The following is a 26,218-nucleotide window of genomic DNA, read 5'->3' as shown; positions in this document are numbered from 1 at the left end:
TAAAAAGAAACAAACTACTGATGTGCACAACACCACGGATGAAGTTCACAAACAGTGTGCTGAGAGAAAGAAGTCAGACACAAAAATGTATGTTCTGTACGATTCCACCTTTGTGATATTATGGAACAAACATGATAACAGAAAGTATACCAATGCTTACCTGGTACGGGGGTGGGGGCATTGGCTACAAAGCAGCGTGAAGGAACATGGGTGATGGAAGTGTTGACTCTTGATTGCAGTGGTGGTTACGTGTGTGTGTGTGTATTTATGTATTATACCTTAAGTATGATAAAGTTGATTTTAAAAATACATTTGTTCTAATCCCACTTCTGCTATATCAATAGGGACCAGTGAAAATATTAGATATTCTTTCTTTTTTCTCCCATACGTAAATTCTTTTTTTATATATATATAAATTTATTTATTTATTTAATTTATTTAGTTTTGCCTGCATTGGGTCTTCGTTGCTGCGTGTGGGCTTCCTCTGGTTGCAGGGAGCGGGGGCTACTCTTCTTTGCGGTGCACGGGCTTCTCATTGTGGTGGCTTCTCTCGTTGCGGAGCACAGGCTCTAGGCTCTCAGGCCTCAGTAGTTGCAGCACGCGGTCTCTAGAGCGCAGGCTCAGTAGTTGTGGCTCACGGGCTTAGCTGCTCCGCGGCATGTGGGATCTTCCCAAACCAGGGCTCGAACCCGTGTCCCCTGCATTGGCAGGTGGATTCTTAACCACTGCTCCACCAGGGAAGTCCTCCCATATGTAAATTCTAATCAAAGCATTTCTGTCACAGTTGGAACTGTTGATGTAAATATCAGTTCCTCCAATGGACTAAGCTGGATCCAAATTAATGGACCCAGTAAAATTTTGGATCCAGCTTATTCCTTACTGTTTTATCGTTACTGATGCTTGAAGGGCTTGAATAGGTGACTTTTGGATTCAGAGAATACATTATGAGTCGTTTAGTAGGAAATCAGAATCCTGGCCTCGGGAGCAACACTTTGTGCATGAGTGGCTTTGACAGCCATTTTGTTCTCTAAATAATGTTTGATAGGATTCATTTCTTCATATCGTCTGTCTGGCTGATAGTTTTTTTCTATTAACATTTTGGTTTTGAAGTCTTTTTCTAGTAAAAGACACAATTTGATTCTCAGGCTTTTAATTTTATATTAGTGAGAGTAAGAAGGCATAAAGCACATAGGATGTAGTACATTTAATTAAAAATATTTCATTAAGTACAATATTTTGAAAAATTGTTTTTTTAAATAATCCACACCCTTTGAAAAGCAAGTGTTAGAATTCTATGGTTAGTGTCTTTAATAATCAGTTTCTTATTTGTTGGTTTAATTTTTTTTTACATGTTTCATTTAAAGATCTGAAATTTTAGTTGATATTGTGAACTTGGGTTTCTTCTTTTTTCCTCATATCAACCTTGTTTTATATGTCAAAGAAAAGGTAAAGTTTAAAATTTTTTTGAAGTATGGCTATATTCTCAAAAAGGTATGGTATATAAAAACTAATTTTATGGTGTTTATGTTTTACAAATGAAGCAAGAAAATTTATAACTGTCTTATCTGAAATCTCTTGGTAAGATATAAGTTACAAAAAAATATTTCTGATAAGTGCTCTATGGAATTAAAAAATATTTTTATGCTACAATGCATGTTAAGATGATTCCAGACAGGCCCCTCCTTTACAACTGGCCACAGTAGAGTTACAGTGTTAGCCCCTGCATTTATAATGAGGACAATTCTGGGTCATTGAATGTCAGATATGGTGTCCCTGGGCCCTACTGTTATATTTATATCTGTGGACATGGAGTATAATGATAGACAATTTGTTAAATTTATCAAGTTTGGAAACTTCCTTAGAAACTAACTTGACAAATATACATAAATTGCATTAAATACCATTAGTTCAATTTTATCCTGTGTATTTACATACATGTTACCTCTTAGAAATATATTTAATAAAAATACAGCATAAGGATTTTATTATGACATACTCAACCGTACACTCTTCAGCAGTGGCAACCACCTACAATGGTTGTCCATCAGTTAGAGTTTAACAACTGAATATTTTGGGCCAGATAGCAAGCTGGAGTCCTTGTTTAATCTCTGTCTTATATTGGGCTATCCATTATGATATCCTTGGGTCAGTGCAGTACATCTTACGTTAAGTTTTTTCTGTAATGAATATTTATATTACGTAAATGGGAAAATTGGTGGGTTCCCTTGGTAGAAACGTGATCTTGGTATTTTTAAAGTAAACTTAAATAAGGTCAGAATTTTTATCCTCTAGAGAAAATTTCACATCTGATTAAATAGTTTACATAAACTTAATCTTTTTCTGCTAGATGCATTATAATCTCAGATATTATTCATGTAGCTATTCCTCTGTGAACCATAAAATGTTCGTTTCTTCAAAATGAATATGAAGCTCAAAGCATTAGTGGTCTTAAGAGCATAAAAACTTTATTGCTTTGTGCTTAACATTTTTCAAGTAACTTTGGAAAGCCGAAACAAATTTTGCATTTAGATTAATGGAAGATATTTTCCATTTGAAGGAACTGGCAAGGGAGCAACAATAACAAAAATCCCCCAAGGTTAAAAATGTAGTGCTTTTGATTCTTACCAGAACTGTGTTAGCAGAACAATCATTTCTCAGCATGGAAAGGTAACATAATTGGTCTATACGGTGGCAATACTGAAAACGAGTATGCTTCAGAGAAAGCTAATATGACTCTACTTAATAATTTCCTTCAGGAGCCTGAATTTCAATGTGTATTCCACCCAGCTTGAGGCAAACGATTTGTTCCTATAAGTTCTAGTGGAAGTTACCAGGGGGTCATGCAATTTATTTTTGTCTTGAAGTTTTCAAAACTGTGTAGAACTGAAGACACATTCACTCGCATTGTTCCGCTAGTAATTTGATCCAATTGGCAATTCTGCTTTCTCTTCTCCCCAATTCTATTATGTTGGAAGAGGAGAAACATTCATAAAATATTGTGACAAATAAACTCTTCCTGGCGATGTTTCCTCTTTGTGTTTGAACCTCTGGTTCACTCGTGAATGTTTGCATTCTTGCTGCTGGCCAAAATAGACTTGTTTTTTGTTGTTGTTGTTCTTATGGGTCTTTTCTTAAATGCAGTATTATTTGTCCTTTTCACTAAAATTACCTAGTTTTCCAAATTGTTTCGTTATACTAAAGTTTTTTGCTGTGGGACTAATTTGAAGCCCCACCACAGATGAGAAGGGTCTATACGTGAGTATGTGAGCAATGTATAGGAAAATTTTCTTTTCCTTGAGGAATTGACAGTTTTAGGAGGAATGTGTCTATATGTTAGAGGATGAGGATACAGAGATGAGCAGGTGTCAGAGGAACGACATGGTCTCTGCATTGCAAATACCAGTAACGGGGTTAAGGAAAAACCAGAAAATATTTCTAGGGAGGGTAAGGGATGGTTAGACACTTCTGTTTCTGTTGTTTGATGCCATACTTTTAAGAATTGACAATACTTTGAAGGTTATGTTGTCTTAAACTCAAACAGGATGTGGACTCTGAAATCATACCAAACCTTAAATTTGGGGACATTCCCCTTTGGTTTAATCCATGTTCCCCAGACATATCTATTCCTTAGGATTAATGGGGTTTTTTTTTTTTAAATAGTATTTATTGCCTTTGTCCGAGAATAGTTATGGCTTCCAGTCCTTATATCTAAACACTCAAGGATTAAACATAATTTTTAATAATCAGCTTTACTGCTAATTCTTATAGCTGAAACAATGAATAAGAAGAATGGGGAAATTAGGGTACACGGCAGGTTTACAGATAGCCACGTTGGCAAAGCATGGTTGTGAGGCTGTTCATATTGTAAATCTAGTACCTGCATGAGAACAGCTATGTTTGGCTAGTTTCTTGTGAATTAAGTACACACTTTGTCTTTTTTTTTTAATGTAATAAACTAGTGTGTTTTCCTAAGTGACTGTTTGCTTAAGAAAAGTGAGTAGGATAGTAAGGAATTAAGGACTAGAATAGAAAACTAATCACTGAAGAGAAAAAAAATGTGATGTCTTTTCTTCAATCCCTTCTTCTCCTGAACTTTTTAGATCAGTTCTCCTAATGAGAAGCCAAGTGGCATGCCATTCTTTTCTTGTTCATTTTTCTCATTAGCTCTTTGCCGTCTCTTTGGTTTCTTTTTAGTTGCTTTTCTGTATGACTACTAATGAGGAGAATGTGTAAGATGCAGGGTGAGCAAAAGGAATGAAGGTTCGTGGTCCATGAGCAGAACATTAACCCCTGAATGATAAGGATATTGAATACTGACTGTGACTGAAAGTATTATATTGGTCTTATTTAAGCCTGACCACTGACAACCACTTGGACATATAGTTTTTCTTAACTTAAATGTGGTTTATTTCAGAAAAACTACCATCAAGTGCCATTCAAATCTATTATGACAACTTTAACTTGTTAAGTAAGCAGAATAAATCAGTTTCTTTCTCAGATCCACGTCAAATAAGGCTCAGGTCCACGTAAAATAAGCAGTTTGCAACTACAGCATCAGTGGTGTCCTTTGGGTTGTGCAGTATACAACCTGCAAAATTGTATGAGGCAACCCAGTAATTCCATTCCTAGGTGTATACCCAAGAGAATTGAAAATATATATTTCTATAACACTTGTTCAGAATGTTCATGCAACATTCTTCAGAATAACCAAAAAGTGGAAACAACCCAAATGTCCATCAGCTGATAAATGGACAAACAAAATGTGGTATATCCATGTAATGGAATATTATTCAGCCATAAAGAGAAAAATACCGAACCTTGAAAACATTATGCTGAGTAAAAGAAGCCAGACACATAAGGGCACATATTGTATGATTCCATTTATATAAAATGTCCAGAATGGATAAATCCATAGAGTCTGAAAGAAATTCATGGTTGCCAGTAGCTGGGGGAGAAGACAATGGAGAGTGACTGCTTGATGTATGAGTTTCCTTTTGGGGGTTATGAAAATGTTCTGGAATTAGATAGTGGTGATAGTTGCACAACCTTAGAATATACTAAAAAACCCGGTGAAATGTACAGTTTAAAATGGTTACAATGATGAATTTTATGCTATGTGAATTTTATCTCAGAAACTGGTACTAGAAGAAATAAAATAAATGTATCCAATGGGGACTGACTGTGAATGAGTATGTGGGAACTTTTTGGGGTGACAGAAATATTGTAAAACTAGATTGAGGTGATGGTTGCACAACGGTATAAATTTATTAAAACTCATCAAACTGTATGTTTAAAATGTGGGTGAATTTTATGGAATGCATTTATACCTCAGTAAAGTTGGTTAAAAAAAAAAAAAACTGTATGAGGCAGTAGTGAAATCAGAGCCATTGTCTGAATTTTAGAAGTATCAGAGAAGAGCTCTGCAAATGTGAATTTATCATAAATAACTTTTGGTGGTATTGTGTTTCCTTTGGTTTCCCAGGACCCTGAGGTGCAAAAACCAATCATCATTTCCATGCTGAATTACTTGCTTTGGGACATAGCCATTTTGCAGATGGCCTGCTTGTCTGAAATAGGGCATGTTTTGTCATACCAACTCTGATGTCTATTGTTGGTGACACATTAATAACTGAACTACTTTCTTTGGTGCAGAAAAGCCGCTTCAGTGATAATATTTGCAAATCAAATTGTATCTTCTCTTTGTGCTAGGTTGTCCTCAAAATCTCTGATTGGCTTGTAACAGACATCCCTGTCTCAGCTTCTCTGTCCTCTTTTAGTTTAAATATCTGTATGCTGTAGCAGATTGCGTTATGAAATCCTCTCTCACTTATTGCTGTTTAGTGAATGGAAATGGCATTTCCTCGATACCAAAGATAAACTCTAAATATTGTGATTTTGCCCCCCCTGAATTATACAGTAATATATTCAAAAACCTTTTCTCCATAGCCTTATTTCTCTGAGCTGTTTTTTCCTGAACACTGACACCAGATGCAGCCTGCATGGACATTGGTCCCAGGGACATCTTGTCTTCTCCCTCTGACGGGGAGATTACAGGAAGAAATGCTGACTTCTGTTGTAGATTCACAATGTGCTGACAGGATAATAGGACATGAATGGGCTTTGGAATGCCTTTTTCCTTGAGCTGGGTTGAGAGAGGAACAGAGGCAGACAACTCCATGGCCTGAATTTCGTTAGCTGTGTGACAATGAGAGAGATAAGTAGATGTGACAGTTATGAATGATCCTCTGTCATGCACTTACGCGTTCAGACTCAGATAAACTGACACTGCTGTCAGACACCAGCTATGGAGAGCTGAGACCTCTGATGAACCTTCTAATATGGTAAATGGGAGTCTTAATTCTTCATTAACTGGAAAAAGGAGATTTGACCATGTAATTTTCTCCTTGCTGCCTGTTTTAAAGATTCCAATAACCCAGCATTTACAGTTGACTAGGCAGGGATTGCTTTTTCCCCCCCTACACTTGCAACATGCAGACTGTGAAATCTGAGGAAACGCCGCTTAAACCCAGACTTATTGCCTTGGTTATCTTTAATGACTTTGAAATGTATTGGCCTCATTATGGAACAGTGCAGTTATCAATTCCTCTAATTAGGTGATGTGCTCCCATAAGAAATTTAACATGAAAGCACAAAACTGAACTAGTTAGAGGCATCCAATGCAGGCAATCTCAGTTTAAGTGGTAAATTTAAGATACTGTTTCTTTATCAACTCTTTTACACCCTACTTCTGACTTCTTGAACACTAGAGTGTGGGGCATGTTTTCTTTTTCCTTAAGGATTACATCCTATATCACACCTCCAATACCTTTTATGACATTTGAGTGCTTCTTGATAGTAAACTGTGATCTCACCTTGCACTAAATTGACCAGGAGCCTAGGGAAGGGAGGAAGTGAATAGATTATATTTAAATGCTCTAAGTGTCAACACATCTCCATTTCTCAGTATTTATCTCGTGGTTTGTTACTCTTTCTTATAGAGTTAAAATAGCGTGTTATTCTTTCCTGTCTAATTACAAAAAATTTCCTTTCTGTAAGCAGCTTAGCACAGACTTTTTTTTTAAGATTGGGGCCATTATATGTTTATTATATAGTGATGCTATTTCAATCAGACATGTTTCAGTTGCGCTTCTAGAAGAGGGAGATGAGGTTTCTGGGTTTAGGCTGCAGTGAAGGGATGTTAGGTATCTTAACTCTTCTCTCCCTCAATCATCCATCTGAACAACAAAAATAATTGTAGCCTCCCCTTTGGGGAAACTATATAGTTTAATTAGTGTTTTCTAATAACTTGTAAATCCTTAGAGAAAAATTAACAAAGTAAGTGTAAGAAATTACCTTTGGGGTTTGTTTATTATTATTGCTGTTATTATTGTCCTCGTTATTACTACATGGGACTAGTTATTCTTTTAAGTTGGCTACTTGAAGATGTGTTTCAGATCTCATGGAGTGAAATTTACCTTTAATGTGACAGTGCTCAAATCAGAGAGTTATACTAAACATAAAAAATATAGACCAGTAATTTCTTTAAAATACCTGGCACTGTTAATGGTAGGACTGTTAACTTTGTCCCCTGCAAGAAGATTCAATCCCAATTAGGAAATGTCAGAATGCAAACCTTAATCATCTCCTCTCAGATGGACATTGAGGAAACCTTCCTGGGCATGTACCTATGAGCATAAGTCTGTTGAATCTGTTCAATGATAATATTACATCTTTCTGAACCAGTTTTTATCCTTAACCTAGATTTGCTTTGAACCTCTGCAGTGTCTTGACTACTACCTATAACAGCAGTGATAGCCAGGCCCTTCCTGGTGTGTGGGTTTTTACGAACCCTCTTCTCATGGCAGGCAAGGCCTTGCTGGGGCTCCACTCCTCACCCAGGCTCAAACTCAAAGAACAGTCCTGCCCGTTGCTGTGGCACCTTCCTACAGGTCTGGCCCTTTCCTAGTGCTCTTGTTCTCTTTGTCATGCGGGTTCCCGGTGTCTTAGTATATGCCTTGATCACTCCCTATTATCTTGTTCAGGACCTCCCTTCCAGGAAGTGGGGCCCTGATCTTGCCACAGGTGGGTGGCAGGAGGACCCACTGGCTCCTAATAGAATTCTTTGAGAATCTGGAGTTTAACTGCCTAGATTGAAATTTGCGTTCTGTCACCTGTCTGAATGACCTTAAGCAAGTGATTTAACTTCTCTGTGCCTCAGTTCCCTGTCTATAAAATGGAGATGATAATAATGCCTATCTCACCAAGGTTCTTAGAGAAGATTAACTGAGTTAATACATGTGAAACACTTAGACCAGTACAAGTCACATAAGTAAGCATTAATAAATGTAATTTGTTACTGCTTTTGCTTCTGCTGCTATCATTTTACCATTTCTCCTCTCATAATCCATAACAATAAACCAAGCCCTTTTACTCTTGATGGATCTATTATTCTTAGCATTTGAGCCCTACTACTTGCTATTTCCTTCCTTCTACTCCTGTACTCACATTACTATGTGTGAAATTGTAAATGAAAACAGAATTGATCACCATGATATAAAAGAGCCCTGGAATATACCAGCATATCCTTTCTCTCCTTCTCTCCTTGATCCTAACCATCCTTGTCTAGTTTTGAGAAAAATCTTTTGTAAGGTAAGCCATTCATTTTGAATTTAATGAATATATTCATTGGGTTGAATATAACAAGTCATATTCTTTGGAATAGAAAGATGAATAGGGCAGGTCCCTGCTCTCAAGTAACAATAATAGCAGCAATGACAATAACAATAATAATGTTTCCGACTTCACAGAGGGTGTGGTGTTGGAGTTGGATTTTGAAAGATGAGTAAAGGTTTACCAGATAAAAAGAATCAAGAGCGTTCAAGGCAGAGACAGCAGCACGTGGATGAGGTGGTGTGGCAGTGAACGCCAGTCCTGACCATACAGGTTGAGCATTTAGGAGCGGTGAGGTTCAGGTTTCAGGAGGAGGGAATGAGATTAGAGAGGCATGCCATGGCCTGGCACAAAAACCCTTTATACCATGCTAAGGAGTTTGGACTTAATCCTGTGGGCAGTTGGGAGCCTTCGAAAGATTTGCAGTAGACCAGGGATCTGATCTGATTTGCCAGCTCATTCTAATGGCTCTGTGGAAGGACGTCTTGGAGAGGGGTTCAAAACTGGAGCCGAGAGACATGTCAAGTAGTGTTTCAAGTGCTAACTATCCCCTCCTGCTTCTCCTGTTGCTAAATAGACTGGAGCAGAATGATATGTGCTTCTGAGAGACGGGTGTTTGAGCCGACTTCCCAGCAGTCTCTTGAGTACGTGGAGAGGGTGCGTGGAGGGAAGACACGTGATCCTTACGCTGCCCTCTTCCCACCTTAATCTTTTCAAAGAGACAGGAACAAAGCTCCTATCACATTGGAGTTGACTGAAGACAGAAGTCCTTGAGCATCCTTCTTCTAAGTACTGGAAAGCCTGGTGCTTGCAAAGGAGAGGAGATTAGAATAACACCCTCACTGCTCAGTGAGAGGGCAGGCAGACCCTCACACTGGATGGTTCCATTCCGAGCCTCTCCTGACAAGTGCCACAAGCATCCGATGCCCTTGGCTTCTCTTTTGTGTTGCTTACCCTGTAGCAGTTAAGCATTCAGGGCATTCTGTGTCTTTCTTTCCCCTCAGTTGCTTCAAGAAGATGAGAATTTGCTAAAAAAAAAAAAAAAAAAAAAAAAGTGTCAAGAAAGCTCTATAAAATGGCATTAAAAAAAGAAATCCCAAACTTCCTTCTTCAGAATGCTTCCCTCCAGTTGCCATTGCCCCTTTTTGCCCCTCCCAAAGCCTTGCAAATTATTATTTACCTATATTATTGTAATTATTTATAGAAAATCAATAGAATTGCGTGTCCTTATCAGCAATGATACCTTTCTGCCTCTCCCGTTTCATCCTCTCTTCATCCCTAGCAAATTGTTATTTCTGAGGGTATTATTACTGTAATTACTTTAAGGAAATTGATAAAAATACCACGACAATTTCATGCCTCAGAATTATTACACAGGTTTAGGGGGAAAAAAAGATTTCTATATGTCACTGCCGTGTTTGTTATTCCTAAATGATTCTTCCAGAAATACTAATCAAAAACGTCTCCCTCCAGAACAGCACTGTGGCTTTAATATCAGCTGCTGTTTCTTTGAATGGGGCTGCTCAATCTTTCATCAAAGAAACACATCACCCATATCCCTGTCTTTAAAAACAGCAATTACGTGTAAATGCCTCCTGATTTATTTGAGCCAGGGCCACTGGCCAGTATGAGTCACCACAATTTACTGCCAACCGTCACTTTTACATGATAGGTCTGTAACAAATATCTACCGCATATTGTTAAATTAATCTTCCATTTAAAATTAATGGAGTTAGACTCCCCAGGTTCAATGTAATTTCATGTTCACAGGCAGGGAGGGATGTGTGCTGCATACAGAATGAGACAAGGCCCAACGCCCTAATCTTTCATCACCTTGAACCTGGAGACTAGGACATGTCTCAGCACCAACTAATGAGATTGAGCCCGCGTCTCTCCTGAGGATGCCGGCTCAAAGAGGCTTTTCTGCTCAGAAAGAGCAGGCTCCATCTTATTTTAATAATTCCTCAGATATGACAAGTCTGATGTTATGTATGAAAGAGCCAGGCTTGAAAAAGAGATAAAATGAATTTTATATCATTACTTCAAACCCGAAGCCAAGGGAAGTGTGTTGCAGTTAAATTAAAAAAAAAAAAAAGCAGGAAGCATTTTAGCCATGAAATATAGTGACTGTAAACCAGGAGTCATCCTTTCATTTATTTTAATGCACAATCACCTTAGATTTCTATAATTCTTGAACCTTTTCATGCATTAATCAAAATAATGTGGATGAAAGCAGGAGCCTTGTTCAATAAACATCTAGATGAAAATATCAGCGGGAACCTGTAATTCCTGATGGGATAGGTCACATGAAGCCTCTCAAGTCCCATCACTTCTTTTCCGTGGCATCTTTTAAAAAGGCATATTTCTTCTGTGTACCGCTTACCTACTATTTAATCTTTTAAAGTTTAAAAATGATAAAGCCAAATTATACAGCGGTATTGGGTTCTCTGGTTTTCATTTCTTGATCCTTTTTACAAACTTGGTGACTTTTTTTGTGTCCACAGAGAGGAAAGCCTAACAGAACGGTTTTCAGCTTTCAGGCATTGGCTCCAGAAGTTCTGGCAAATGGTTGCTGTTGTTCTTCAATTCTTAGAAATTAAACTCCAGGAACAATGGGACCCTTTTCATAGGTAAAGATAAATGTCTAAAAAGACAGTAAGTTGTAAAGGACAGGAAAGGCACAGATGAGGTAGACATCCTGTTTTGTTTTGTTTTGTTTTTTCATTCTATGAGTTGAACTCTAACTTCAGTTACTTCTGATTATCTCAGAAAGTAATTCTAAGTATTTACACTTTGTGTCTGATCTATAATGCAATATATAAGTGAGTCTAGAACTCTTCACTTTCTGATTTGTTTTAATTTGGTCCCAAAGTAAAACTTCCAAAGAAGTAGCGTTAGTATTTTTCTACCTGTAGATGATGTTGGTGATGATAACTGTTATTATTATTGTTATTATACTTAAGATTACATTCTATAACTTACAATTCTATTACCTCATAAACTATATATTTCAGTGAACATAGGGTTAAAGAAAAAAATGAAAACTCAAGTATAAGAATAAAGTATATTCACTAGTGGCTTAGTGACACATGGCAGTTTTTAAAATTACATCATTTTGGTAGGCTATTTGTAAGGGAAGATTTTTAAAATGTTATTCCGTGTCTCCACTCGAATAAGATTTAGAAAATCTTAGTGGGATTTTAGAACTAGGTAAACGGGGAAAAATGATGAAATTACCTTAAAAATTGGGAAATGAAGAAATGAATAATAGTAGGGACCTCTGTCTCCATGAAACTGAATTGCTTTGCTTCTTAATAGCCTCTCTTTTGATGTCTTTATTTGTTGCATTTTCTACAGCAGGGTGCTTGGTGAGTCCCAACTAACAGATCACTCTTTCAGTCTTCCACTCAAGACATCCCTGCCTTAAGTTCTGTATATTATATTCTTCTGCCCTCTTTTTTATATCCTCACCTTCTTTCCTTTCCTCCTTCCTCCTCTCCCTTAAAAAGTCTTCTTATTCTGTGCTTTAGAAGCTTCATCTTTTTGAGTTTTCCCTTTTTGTCATAGAAGGAGAGGGCACGTTGATATACCCAGGCTTTAGGTCAATGATAGGCTTATAGCTCTAAGCTTTACAATCAGAGTGGTGGAGATACAGGGGACCTCTGATCTAATTCATCCCCCATTTCATAGGTTTGCCATAGAGGCCTGACAAGGTTAAGTCTCCCAAAGACTAAAAAATACATTTTTTTGGAAAGCAGTATGGTGCTTCCTCAAAAAAATGAAATATAGAATTACCATATGATCCAGCAAGTTTACTTCTGGATGTAAACTCAAAAGAATTGAAAGCAGGGCTTCAAACAGACACTTGTGCACCAGTGTTCGTAGCAGCATTATGCACAGTAGTCAAAAGGCGGAAGCAGCCCATCTGTCCATCATCAGATGAGCAGACAGACAAAAATGTGGTATATCCATTTAGTGAAATATTATTCAGCCTTAAAAATCAGGAAAATTCTGACACATGCTACCACATGGATGAACCTTGAAAACATTATGCTAAATGAAATAGAAGAGACATAAAAGGACAAATATTGCGTGATTCCACTTATATGAGGTACCAAGAGTAGTCAAATTCATGGAGACAAAATTGCCAGGGGCTGGGGGTAGGGGAAAAGAGTGAGTTATTGTTTAATGGGTATAGTTTCATCTTGGGAGGATGAAAAAGTTTTACAGATGGGTAGAGGTGATGGTTACACGGTAATGTGCATGTACTTAATGCCACTTACTGTGCACTTAAAACTGATTAAAATGGTAAATTTTGTTATGTATATTTTACCACAATAAAAATACACACACACATAGACATACATATCGTTTTTATTATCTGAGAAAATTTAGAGCAGTTAGTCTGTCTGTCCTCTACCTCCATCTCTGTAGCTAACATTTAGACCTTCCCTCAAGTCAGTTTCAGGCTCGCCTCTCTGATGGTTTGAAGTGTTATATTCTTCCTTTTCTCATTTCATTTTTTGTTTTTCTAACATTCGAGTACCTGCTCTATGATAGTCACTGGAGATATAAATAGCTCAGAGCCTAAGAGGGATTTTGCAGGAAATATTTTAAAGAATATGCATATTAAGCTTTCAAAAGAATTCCCAGAAAATGTTAATTGTAAAAGAAACAAAGAGCATTTCAAATTTGCAAAATGAATTTTGTGACCATATCCTCCAGTTTCATAATACTTCCTACCTAAAGCGACTTGTAGAATGTGGGTTTCTCAGTCAGGCCCTCCTGGTTCTGTAGGTTGACTAAGAAAATGCCACAAATGATTATGATAAAAAATAGAATAATGTAAGTGTCCTAAGACAAGATTAATAATAGGCTTGATTTCAAAGAAAAGAGAGTTTATCAGACCACATAAGGAACTTTGGCAGTTGGCCTTTAAAAGATAGATAAGATTGCGTCAGGCAAAGATACGGGGGAAAGGACTGAAATGGATAGCAAGGAGGACAATAGGGTTTTCTTGGAATCAGCAGTTATCAGTTGGCAGTGTGAAATACACTTGGATTTGTAAGAGGTATGTTGGGGCCAGTGGTTTAGAGCTTTGAGGGCCATATTGAGTTTGTATACATTTTTTTTTTCTTGGCCGTGCTGCGTAGCATGTGGAATCTTAGTTCCCCAACCAGGGATCGAACCCGTGTCCCCTGCAGTGGAAACACGGAGTCCTAACCACTGGACTGCCAGGGAATTCCCTTGTATACATTTTACATAGAGTTTGAGGGGCTCCTAGGATGGATCTGTCCCATGGACAACTGGATACTAGACTTAGGAGAGCAAAGCTAGAGTTGTAACCTTGAAGATTACCTCCATGGCAGTAGAATTGAAGCTTTTGGGTGAGTTAGATGGTGAAGGTAGAGTAGGATAAAACCTGTTGAGCATTTCTTCTTTAGTGGGAGAAAGGTGATGTGAAACCGTGCACCTCAGATTGGGACTTGAACCTACGTGCAGGGACTCAAACCCAGCCTAAGCCCAGGTTGGGACTTGAACCCACGTGGCCAGAACTCAAGCCTAGCCAAAACCCAGATTGGGACTTGAACCCATGCGGCTGGGACTCGAACCCGGCCAAAACCAACAGTTTTTTAACTGACAGCACACACCTGGTTTCAGGACTTAATGAAGCTCAGGTTCTTGATGTCTCATCGCAGAAAGAATTCAGTGAGAGACAAAGTGATAGGTAAGAAGTGGATTTATTTAGAGAGAAACACACTCCAGAGACAAGAGTGTGGGCCATCTCAGAAGGCGAGAAAGGCACCAGGGTATGGGGTTGTCACTTTTTATAGCAGTGGGTAATTTCATAGGCTATTGAGTGGCAGGAGTATTCCAGCTATTTGGGGGAAGGGGTGGAGATTTCCAAGAATTGGGCCATCGCCCAGTTTTTGATCTTTGATGGTGGGCCTCAGAGATCCTCTGCCTCGGAACTATCATGATGCTGGTGGGTGTGTCATTTAGCTTGCTGATGTGTTACAGTGAGCGTATACTGAGGCTCAGGGTCTAGTGGAAGTCGACTCGTCCGCCATCTTGAACCTGTTTGGTTCTAATCAGTTTATGTTGTGTCCTTGGGCTATGTCATTCTTTTAAAGTTTGTGCCCTGCCCCCTTCCCTCCTGTTTCAAAGGTGCTGAGTTTTCAGAGAGGGGAGAAAAGAAGAGAAAATCAGAATGGTAGGTAAAGGAGGGACTTTCCCAAAGAAACCTGATGAGGGAGTGGTCAGAGGGGTAAATGCTATAAAAGAGGCTTTAAGGAGGATTAGAAATGAGGGGAAACCCTTGCATTTGATCTTGACTCTTAGTAACCGCATTCAGAGATGTGGCATTTGTAAGGGTCCCTTGCAACTCTCCTGTTCAATGCCCTTTGTGATACCATGGTCACTTAATTGATTAAGGCATGAAAGAGTGCTTTATTGAAGATAGTATTATAGGGGGAGCTTTTATTTTGAGAGAGAGAGAGAGAGGGAGAAACAGATCCGTCTATAATGTTTCCTCTTAAAAGAGGTGGGTATGGGAGAAAAAAAAAGGTCTTTGCAAAGAAGACACATGCAGGACAGATTCTAGACTTCTCTTTTTTTGTTGTAGGTCGGAGCCCAGACTGTGTAAATGATGGAGCAAAATATAAGTAGCAATGTAAAGGGTCTTAGTAGAAGGTTTCTTAATATCTATTAAAGAGATCAAGGACTAGTATCAAGTTAAATATATGTTATTCATTTTCGTGAAAAGATTCAGATTTCATTTGCCTTTTATCTTTTCACTTGATCAAACACTAATATATTAGAAACACTCTGTGGGCATTTGGAAAAGTTGCAGGTGATTGTTGGCATGAGCCACACTTCTTTTCTGAACTTACTCTTGGGCAGGAGGTAGACCTGTGCACAGTACAGACATTTGTGGGCAGTTTTTTTTTTTCTGTTATCTTCAAGCAAGAATCCAAGATTGTTATATTTGACATTAAACCAAGTGGATCTTACCAAGCACAACACTATAACCTCTCAGTCCAAATGTTTGTACATCATACTAATATTATGTATCGTGTGGCAGATTTTTTTTAATGAAGATTCATTTTAAAAAGCATTGACATTTATATACCAGCTGATACCTATTCATGTTCATGATTTAATTTGAAGGTAAGATTCCCATGAAAGGAAACCTCAGGAATTTCCTAGGAAATACTATAAATCCATCCCAGAGGTGTTGTTGTTGTTATTGTTTTAGGAGTTTATGGGCTACTCTGATTCCTTATCAATTAGACAAAAGAGGAATGTGACCTGTCAGCAGTCACCTTTTCTACTTTCCTACCTCATACTGATAAGTGATCAGGTTCATCTTTGGAAGGAAGATTCTTAAGTGCTCTGGTCTCCAGCAGTTCAGGTGAAATTTGTTACAACTCAGCTTTATTTCATTGGAATTTGCTTTATTTCTGTCTTGTTAATTATATTTACAATAAAGCCTTTTAGATATTGGGATTTTGCACACCTTTGAGTAGGCCTCTTCCTTCTGTCCCCCCGCCTCTCTAATAAGCCCGGAAGATCAAATCGAGACCATGAGATTCTGAAATGGGAAAGTTTCTGCCTTTTGCAGCTTATTCGATAGGAATAAAAATGACTGATGGCTCTCTCTCCTGGACCCTTTTGTTCGATTCGACTATGATTATGGAGCCTATTAGCTGCAGTTACAACCTATTTAAGAGCAGTGCTTACCAGTAATGGGGGCCAAATGATTTTGGAAAGTTCAGATGTACTGGACTCCCTGCAGAAATGAATTCAGCACTGAACATATTGATGCAGAACCTGAAGGAGGCGGCTCCGGTGGGACTAAGAGAATTGTGAGCTCTGCAAGAAATGAGTGGGTCGTAGAATTAAAGATCAGATAGGGGTTCGGCTCAAGGGCAGTCTCAACTCTGAAGTTCATCACAGCAATTTAATCAGGCTCAAATGAGTGTTGCCCAGAAAAAAATCAGCCTTGTGTGTGACAGGAAATAGAGTGTATTTAAGAGTCTTTTGTTGCTGGTAATTCTGTGTGCCAAGGCTTCCCAGGTATATACCAAGATGAGGGGACTGCTACATTTGATAGGTGATGGCACTTAGGTTTACCTTGGCTCAGAAAATGAAATCTGGAAAAGATTTACGCAAGGTCATGGTATTGTCCAGAAGGAGCATGCCACTTGAAAAGTTCCAGCTTTGAAAATTTTCACAGATTACACAGGCCAGGGACCACCTTTGGCTGGAGCCATCTGTTGCCCCCTTCCTGGTATGAAATTATTTTTACATAAAATGTTTGTGTACCTTCAGGGAGAGCTGTATAGCACAGCGGAAAAGAGGGAGGCACACTTGGGTTTGAATCCCAGTTCTTCCACTTGCTGTGTGACCTTGAGAAAGTTTCATCAACTGTCAGACCCAGAGTTCCTTTACCTATGAAATGAGAACGATAACTCCCACTTCACAAGATTATGGTGAGAAGTAAATTAAATGAAGCAATATATATTAATTGCTTATCACAGTATCTGCACATAATATGTGCTCGATAAGCGGTAGTTACTTGACGCTTTAAGACTCTCATCATCTTGTGCCTCCCTCATTTCCCTCTTACATAGTCTCTTCGTGAGCCAGAGCGATCACTGTTTTAGGAATCATTGAAGTATAAACCTTTTAGAGGACCTGCGGATTCAGAAATGTGGAAAGAGAGCAGACTACAAACATCTGGAGGCTTGGGCAGCTGATTGTCAAGAGACCAAAGAAAAACGCACCCTCCCCCCACCACACACACCAACACCGTGGCCGTAGTTAAATTGACACGTAATTAGCCGAGAAACATTTTGAGAGCCATGTTATGGTTTTATACGTATGACAAGAAGAATCCGCTTTTCTTCTGTGTTACTCACCAGCTCTTAAGTTTGTTTACTAGGTAACGTATAAGTATTTTTCTCTGAATAATAAAATTTGAAAAGAATATAGTAAATATACTAGGAATTTTCTTCTCCACTTCAGGGATCTGTCAGAGTGTGTCTCTGTGTCTCTATATACTTATCTGTATCCTTATCCTTATATCTATATGTTTATCTGTGTGTGTGTGTGTGTGTGTGTGTGTGTGTGTAGAGAGGGAGAGAGAATGAATGAGTGAATGAATGAATGACAATGAGAACTGAGAGCCAAATTATCAGCTTTATTGATGCCTGGGTAAACACCCAATCATTCCTAAAATGCAAGGCACTCGGGTAAAAGCAAGATTGGAGAGGGCTGCCAAGATCCTCTTAAAGTGGAGCCTCCTAACCTTTTGCCCATAATTGATACCGTGGGACCCACAGGGACGTGCCTGGGCCTGCGGTCCACTAGCCAGCTGCATGGGTCAGGGGCACAGACCAGCCTAATCTGTGCTGCACCTGCAGTCCAGAGAGATACATACCTAGAGAAGGGACTGCTTGCCATAGAGGGATCACACCCACTCTACAGTTGGCCCAGTCACGGTTCCCCTCTGACCATCCTTCGGGAAGAGTAAAAGAGACTGTAAGTGCTGGAGAAAGTTTTCTTCTCCGGGGTTAAGGTGAGAGGGTGAAAAGAGGTCCATAGAAAAGACATTCCATAGAATAGACAGTGGCCAACAGTTTGAAAACCTGCAGGATATAAGTAAGATAATAATTGTGAATTCCTGGCTTCAAACATTTGTTGACATACAGAGAAGAAAAATATTGTGATCTATTTTGGATATTAAAATCTACTGTGCATTTTCTATCACAGTTACCTAATGTGGTTATTTTGCTTTAACAAATTACTATTTGTTTAGTACTTTGAAGATTCAGAGTAACATATCAGAACATGTACATATCATATTAATAAACAAATCATATGAGTCAAGTGTTTAAAGGCTATTGTTATGTTCTGCCATTGGTACAGAGGAACCATTAAAGGGTAAAGACTGTGTTACTTAAGGTTTGGGTTTCATTGAGGAAGCCAGTGCTACTGTCTATTTACTGCTCTCTCATCAGCCCCCCTTCCCTGCAAAAAATACCCAACAACAACAAATAGAACAAAAAAAGGTAGGTACATCGAAGAGCCTAACAAATTGTTGGTATTTCAGATATGTAGGTAGAAAATTAAATTAAGCTTAAATGGTAATTTTGAGTTCGTGGAACAGTGCTCATTGATGACGTGTGTGTGTGTGTGTGTGTGTGTGTGTGTGTGTGAGAGAGATTGATCGATCGATTGATTGATTGATTGATATAGGGTGCCCATGGCACCTTGTGGGGCTTGCCTTGTTTCAGAAAGTGGGCTTCAGTACCAAAAGAGGATTGTAGAATCATAGAATTTTAGACCTGAGGGGGGAAAAAAACTTAGAAATCACCCAGTTTCACAAAAGGTGTTTAATTTCCTCATAGACTTTGGACTGTGACTTTGTGTTTATGAATCTTTGTGTTTATGAAGAGAGAGCATCAGTAACTATTATTCTGAGGGTGCAAGAGCAAGGCTGCCACACTTGCCATGTTTAGCTGGTTGAAGTAATGAACCCTTATGAGGAAGGATTTTGTGGAGAAGGAAAGGAGGCAGAGAAGGATAAAATATGGAGAATTACTTCCTCTTCACGGAATGACTCCATTTTGATGTATCTCAGCTTTCGGTATTCCCATAGATATTTTACTGGAATTGCTACCTCTTTAAACATTTATGCTATTAAAAAATCAGACCAATTGTTGACATCAACATAACATAGCAGCTACTATATAGACAGAATATGAATTTTTTATGCTAGTGATGAGAAGTTTATGTCATTTATGTACTGTAGTGAGGGTAGAAGAGGGATTTTGAATCCGGAAAAAGCTATTCTTGATACCATTCAGAATATTAGCTGTGCTTTGAATCAAAATATTAAGATGGCTGTATTGTCAGTGTGTGTTTCTGTGCAAAATGGCTTATCTATGGGTGGGATGGGAGAAATTGCTCCACCTGGAGAAAGTAGTAATGGTTTTCTTTTGTTTATGTTTCGTTTTGTGAAAAGAAGGATTGATAGCACTTAATATTTGATTTATCTGCCCTTTCCTTCACCATCAAAGGAATTAACTGTTGTGGTGATAAAACCATATTTCATGTAATTGAAGGTGCCATCAGGGGCAAGATGCAACATTATTTTATGTACCACTAAGAACATGCACTAACAATTAAACTGACGTGCCATCGATTTTAAGATGCATTTCAATTTCAGAGATGTTGAAATGTATAAATAGGGTATCTTAGAATCAATGAAATGGCATATGCAATTCTCTTGTGGTATATTTGTCTATGTATACAAAATACACTTGCATTTGGTTATATTCTGTAGTATTTTGAATCATTTTTACTGAGTTAGGTTTTACTTATCCTTTAAATTTGCTGTTAACATTTGTTCGATACAATTAATTTAATATGGCATGAATTTGTAATCTTTACTTAAAAGAATCATTTGGACATTCATTTCTCAGGCTTTCAAAACGGAAAGAAAAGGGTCAGGTGCAAGGAGGCAGACTGACATTAAAGTAAGAGCATTTCTTTTCAGAAAAAAAATTTTTTGAAAGAACAACAAAGTAAAAAAGGAAGGTAGAAGTGAGTGATCTTAAATAGGAGCCAGCAGACTGCTATCGTAATTTTCTAAGGGAAAAGATCTTTGCCAGTTTATCAAAATCCAGCCGTTTATGTGATTGCATATTTATAGTGCTCGGATGGTGTCTCTCAAGAGTGAATACTCCTGAAACCAGATGACTATAGTTAATAATAATGTATACTGGAAGTTTACTAAGAGTATATTTCAGGTGTGTTCACTACACCCATAGACACACACAGACACAGACAAAAACACACACACAAAATGATAACTATGTGAGAAGGATGTGTTAATGAGCTTGACTGTAGCAGCAATTATTTCACTATGTATATGTCTATCAAAGTACGTTGTACACCTGAAATATATACAATTTTATTAAAAAGTAAAATCAATAAAATTTACTGTATGCTCACTACAAGACAAAAACAACTCACAATACATATAACAATAATGTATGTCATATATTAAGTGCTCAGTAAATCATGGACATTTTTCCACATCAGTACATTTCTCCATAATAATTTTTGGATACTGCTTAGTATACCATTGTATGATAAAACATAATTTTTAACCATTTCCTTATTTTTGAACATTTGAATTATTTGCAGTTTTTTAGTTTAACAACATGGTTGTCATGAATATCCTTGTACTTTCTTTTTGTCACATTTATCCATTGATCATTTTAGGATCAATTCCTAGGAGCTCAAATGCTGGAGCAAAGGCTGTACATGTTATAATAGCATTACATATGTTGCAAAGGGACCATTTCCTCACATGTTCACCAATACAGGATATCAACAGTCCTCCCCTCCTCCAGCTTTGCCAGCTTGATTGATTGAAAAAAATCCCTTTTTGCTTTTATTTGCATTTTAAAAATTATAGTTGAGGTTGATAAACAACTTTTCACATGTTTTAGCCTGTTCAGAGTGGTTCTTGGTAAGAGAAAGAATGAAAGGTCAGGAAAAGAGCAAAAGGTCTTAAGGGACTTTACAGTTTCGCAAAATGCTCCCGGTTTTTGAAGAAACTTTCCCAAGTTCCTTAAAGTCAATGAAACTGATAAACAGTAATGGTGATGTGCCGATTAGATATGACTCACTCACCATCCAGAGCTAGAAAGGAAAACTCACTGCATCAGAAAGCCCAGGGGAATTCAACAGGCTCAGGCTTGTTTGGGAAACCTGGAGAACTACAAAGAAAAACTGTAGACTCCTATCTGCTTTCTGTGATGCAAGGATTTGAAGGAGAGGGCAAAAGAGGGCTCCTTTCCTCTGAGTGTGATACATTTCTCTAATGTTGTTTCCCTTTGGTTGAACTGAAATGTCTTCTTCATTGCTTGCCTTTATGGGTACAAATAAGCAGATACTGTGATTTGGCGGGAGTTAACAATAAAATTGCATAGTATGAGCCATGCTGTTTTTTTTAAGTGGGCAAGTAGGGTGATTTCTCTGTAAACCTCTCTGCTGTTAGAAGCTCTTACATTTCAGTCAACATGAGAATTATATTTGGAATAAATTAAATTCCCATCCAGATTGACTATACCATGTAATCGTCAGGAACCATAATGACTGTGTAGTTACACAGTATTTCTCCCACTTAGTAATTGCAAAACACGCTGGCTCTGAGAACCCCTCAGGAACTGTCCTTCCTGGCCCAGCGTCCGTGCCACCTCCTCTCTTGGTCAGTATTTTATTGTACAGCGGAAACCCCTTTGTTTTTGGAGTCAGACCAGATGTAAAGTGTACTCTTAAGTCTGCCATTTACCAAAGTATTCTCATCTGTGGAAGTCAGGAGCAAGATAATTGTTGAGACAATTTATTTAATGAGGTAAACCATGCAAAAACACTTAAGCAGAAAGCATCAGTCTTGGCACAGTTTTGTGTTGCCTTCCTCATTTATCTTTGAAATCTTCAACCGCCTCCATGTAGTGATATCTTCTTTGAAATTCCTTAAGGGTCTTGATGTGGATCACACATTGACATTTATTTGATATCTAATATTGATAGTTATCTCTTGACATGCGTGTACTTCTTGTATCCAAACTGTCTTCCATTAGCACAGATATTCATCCATCAAATATTTAATTAGCTCCTTTTGTGTGTTAGTCCCAGAATAAGATGCTGGAGTAAGTTGGTGAACAACAGATGTGGTTACTATCCTCATAGCGCTTACATTGTCCAGCGGGGGAGATCTGTATGAAACAACCTTGAATTAGTAAATGAAAATTGTGGTGATTACTGTGAATGATGCTATAAGGAACTATTCGGACCAGCTCAGGGATGACATTTGAGCTGATGTCTGTGGATGAGTAGGAGTTAACCAGGAAAAGGCAAGGATGATCAGTGTTAGGGCAGAAGAAACAGCATGTTCGAAGACTCTGAAACAGCAAAGAACCTGTTTTAGTCACGCAGTAGTGAGCAGGAAGTCCCGGGAGACTGGAGGATAGGAAGCTGGCCTTCTCAGAGGGCATTGCGGAGTGAAGGGAGTTAAGGCTGGAACCAGGTGTAGAATTCTGGTCTTTGGCCCAGGAGCAATAGGAAGATATTAGAGGGTTGAAGGCTTACCTGTGGAAGACTTATCAGTAAAATAGATAAATGGATAAATTTGAAGTGGATCTAGCTAGCTTAATTTAGAGTTTTGAGTGTGGAGATCTGCGCTTGCAGAGTCTTTAGGAAAAACAACAATGACAACACTGCCAAATATTTTCAAGTATTTCTTCAACTCAAATACTATGATGATGGGTATAGTATGAGGAATTTTATTTTCCAAGCAACTTAAATTTAAAGATATATTTCTGAGGAAAAATAAAAGGGAATATTAGCAAAGTTTTTAGGACTTTTAAAATACTGTGTTTAAAGAGAAAATGATACTTGTCTTTAAAATGTATTAAAATGCTTAAAGTATGCTACTGAACATAGATGAAGAGTAGCAGGTCCAAAAGTAATATTCTTTAGGAGAGTAGAGAAGATTATTTCCAAAATCTTTTTGTTAGTCCTATAATTCTGTGAGCCTGGATTCAAATCGGGTCATCTTCTGAGTGATTGAATAAAGACTAGAACCCTGGTCTCCTAACTCCACGTCCACAAATATAATGCTTATGTACTTAGTTCATTTATTTTTGCCACAGGATACCTGTGTACTTAGGCAGAATCCAACTTTTCTTAGAGTTTTAGTGGAGGATACCATAGGTCCAGCCTCAGCATCTTACAAGAAGGTAAAAGCCAAAGTTGGACGCAGGAGCTGCCTAATTATTGATTTCTCTGCACAGAGTTTTGGACATGAGGAGATCTCTTACTCCCAGCATCACTTTATTCCTTGATAAAAATCAGGATCTTTACGTCAATCTTCAGATTCAAAATACCAGATAATTAAGTACTCCTTTTACCAGGTGGAAACTTCTCTTGATTTTCTGTTAACCTTGTCTGCCTTGATTTTTTTTTTTTTCCCCCCTTGGTCACAGCTCTGCATATTGTTGCCTTTCTGTTTTTGCTCCTCATGAGACCTGCTGGCTCTCTGTACCTCTTCAGCTGTGGTGGGTTCCACGGCTAGGTTCAAAACTTAGGGAAATGTTGGGCACAGGAAGGAGTACTGTGATGGGTCCTGCTGCCCTTCCACCTCATTTGCCTATGGTACCGCATTAGAGTTACAGAGAAGAGTGACCTGTGGCCCTTGGCCACAGAGGCTCATAATAGGATAAATTATTTATTTGCAATGTCCTTCCATATCTTTACATGCTTTAGGAATGTTAGAAATACAGTGTTTCCTGTGAAAGTGCCAACTAGGAAAAATCCAGCTAAGTTGGATATGATTGAATTGATTAGCAAATTACTGGGACTACTGAAATTAAATAAGAATGTAGTTCTTCCCACCAGTTTTAGTTAGTGTTTTGGTGACCACATTTTTCTTTTTATCTACCCAGATATTAAAATTAAAACTCTCAAAGTAAAATTAACTTCTCACCCGCGAAGAGGTAGGGAGAAGGAGAGTAACATCTATGTTTAATGTTATTTTCTAATGTGCATTTGTTGTGTATATTTTTGCATAAAATCACTGCTAGTTTTTGTCCGGACAGGTGTATCAAGTGAGACTCTGATATTGAGGATGGAGAAGGATAGGGAAGCCCCCAAGAAATGACTTTAATATTTCATCTCAAAAAACAAACAAAAAAACCCCACTTTTTTTGGTCTGATCAAAAATTTTTATGTAATGAGGATTTAAAAACTCTACCTACAGAAATCATAGTGATAATGGCCATATTTCAGCTCTTAGATATTCCCAATGGTGTTTTGATCTTAGATATTCCCAAAGGTGTTGATTTGGTTCTGGCTACAGCTGAAGGAGGGGAGGTCCTGCTTGTCAGCTGAAGAGTAAAATAAGCCTCTAAAAATGAGATACAGGGGAAAAAAATTAAACTCAAAGCTTCTTCAAAGTGGCAGAAGGGCACAGTTTTTGCCACCTTTATTATAAAATCCTTAGCAAAGGTGTCCTCTTTGTTAACAATTTAATACTTGAAATCCTCAGATTAGATTTCAGACTGCATTCATGCAGTCTGAGCATTTTTTTTTCTTCTTCCTGACTTTTATCTAGTGCTGTGGGCTGCCTGTATTTCTGAGCCTTCAGACTTATTTTCTCTGGATTACTGACCTCTAATTGGAGATTTATTAGGTGCTCTTAGGTAAGCGGAGAGGAAGGCCAAAGGAGAAGGAAAATGGTGAAGCAGGAAGAAACTGAAAGAAGACAGCAGAGGGAGGAACAGGGGAGGATGGAGATAAAGAGTGATAAATGAAGACAAATGAAGAGCAGTGAGATAGGGAGGCCTGAAGGGGAGTCACATACTGAAACCGAGCTAGTGAGAATACATGTAAAACAGCGTCTGGTGGAAGATCTCCAGCAAAAGTGGTGTAAATCAATGATGAGTAAATTAATAGGGCAGTTGTGCAAATGGGACTCCCTCACTTAAACTAAGCGTAATACATCTTGGATGACTTAGAGGTAATGCAACCCGTAGGGTATACCTTTTAATCTACTTGGGACCCAGTAGACAATGTTGTCACTTCAAGGGTAAAAAGGCAGAGGATCAGAACATTGGGTGTGTCTCTTTATTTTAAAAGTGTTAATAAGACATTCTTTTTCTTTTCTTTAATGATTTTTTAAAAATTTTTATTTATTTTTGGCTGTGTTGGGTCTTCATTGCTGTGCACGGGCTTTCTCTAGTTGGCAGTGAGCAAAGGCTACTCTTCATTGCGGTGCGCGGGACTTCTCATTGCGGTGGCTTCTCTTGTTGCGGAGCACGGGCTCTAGGCGCACAGGCTCTAAGGTGCTCGGGCTCAGTAGTTGTGGCTCGCAGGCTCTAGAACACAGGCTCAGTAGTTGTGGTGCAGGGGCTTAGTTGCTCGGCGGCATGTGGGATCTTCCTGGACCAGGGATTGAACCCGTGTCCCCTGCATTGGCATGCAGATTCTTAACCACTGCACCACCAGGGAAGTCCCAATAAGACAGATTCTGAGCAATGTGAAAATTAACCAGACTCAGAAGCTTAGTTTGTAATATATGGATTCAAAAGGAGCTTCATGTATTCCAGACTTCTTTCCACGAACCCAAAATATTTCTTTAAGAAGTGTTTTAAAGTCCTCATTTGAGTAGGTTAACGTGCAGTTGCCTTAAATTGAAGTGAAAGTAAAATGAGTCACTGCATGTATGATCAAAGGAAGAGCTGAGTGTTAAGTGGGTGTGATCACATAAGAATAAGAATGCAGTGCTGTAGTTGAAAGTATTCTGAGACCAGAGAAGAAAATTCGGATCCACGTGCCACCTCTTCTTTCATTCATGCATGCATTCAGTCACTCACTCAATAGATGTTTCATGACCACCTGCTTTATAGGAGGTACTGAGGAATGTCATTGTAGGGGCTGCTGCTTCTACCTGAAACAGAAACATTGG

At 38.3% G+C, this 26,218-nt stretch overlaps 1 protein-coding gene across 2 annotated transcripts in view; it reads left to right on the top strand.

The window, feature by feature from the left end:
* Window positions 1–26,218, top strand: part of AUTS2 (activator of transcription and developmental regulator AUTS2) — a 1,118,812-nt gene that overhangs the window by 627,026 nt on the left and 465,568 nt on the right. The window lies entirely within an intron of this gene.

The sequence above is a fragment of the Eschrichtius robustus genome, chromosome 16 (genome assembly GCF_028021215.1).
Source record: "Eschrichtius robustus isolate mEscRob2 chromosome 16, mEscRob2.pri, whole genome shotgun sequence".
NCBI lineage: Eukaryota > Metazoa > Chordata > Mammalia > Artiodactyla > Eschrichtiidae > Eschrichtius > Eschrichtius robustus.
Note: the sequence above shows the minus strand (reverse complement) of the source record. Positions and strands in the feature narration are given on the sequence as shown.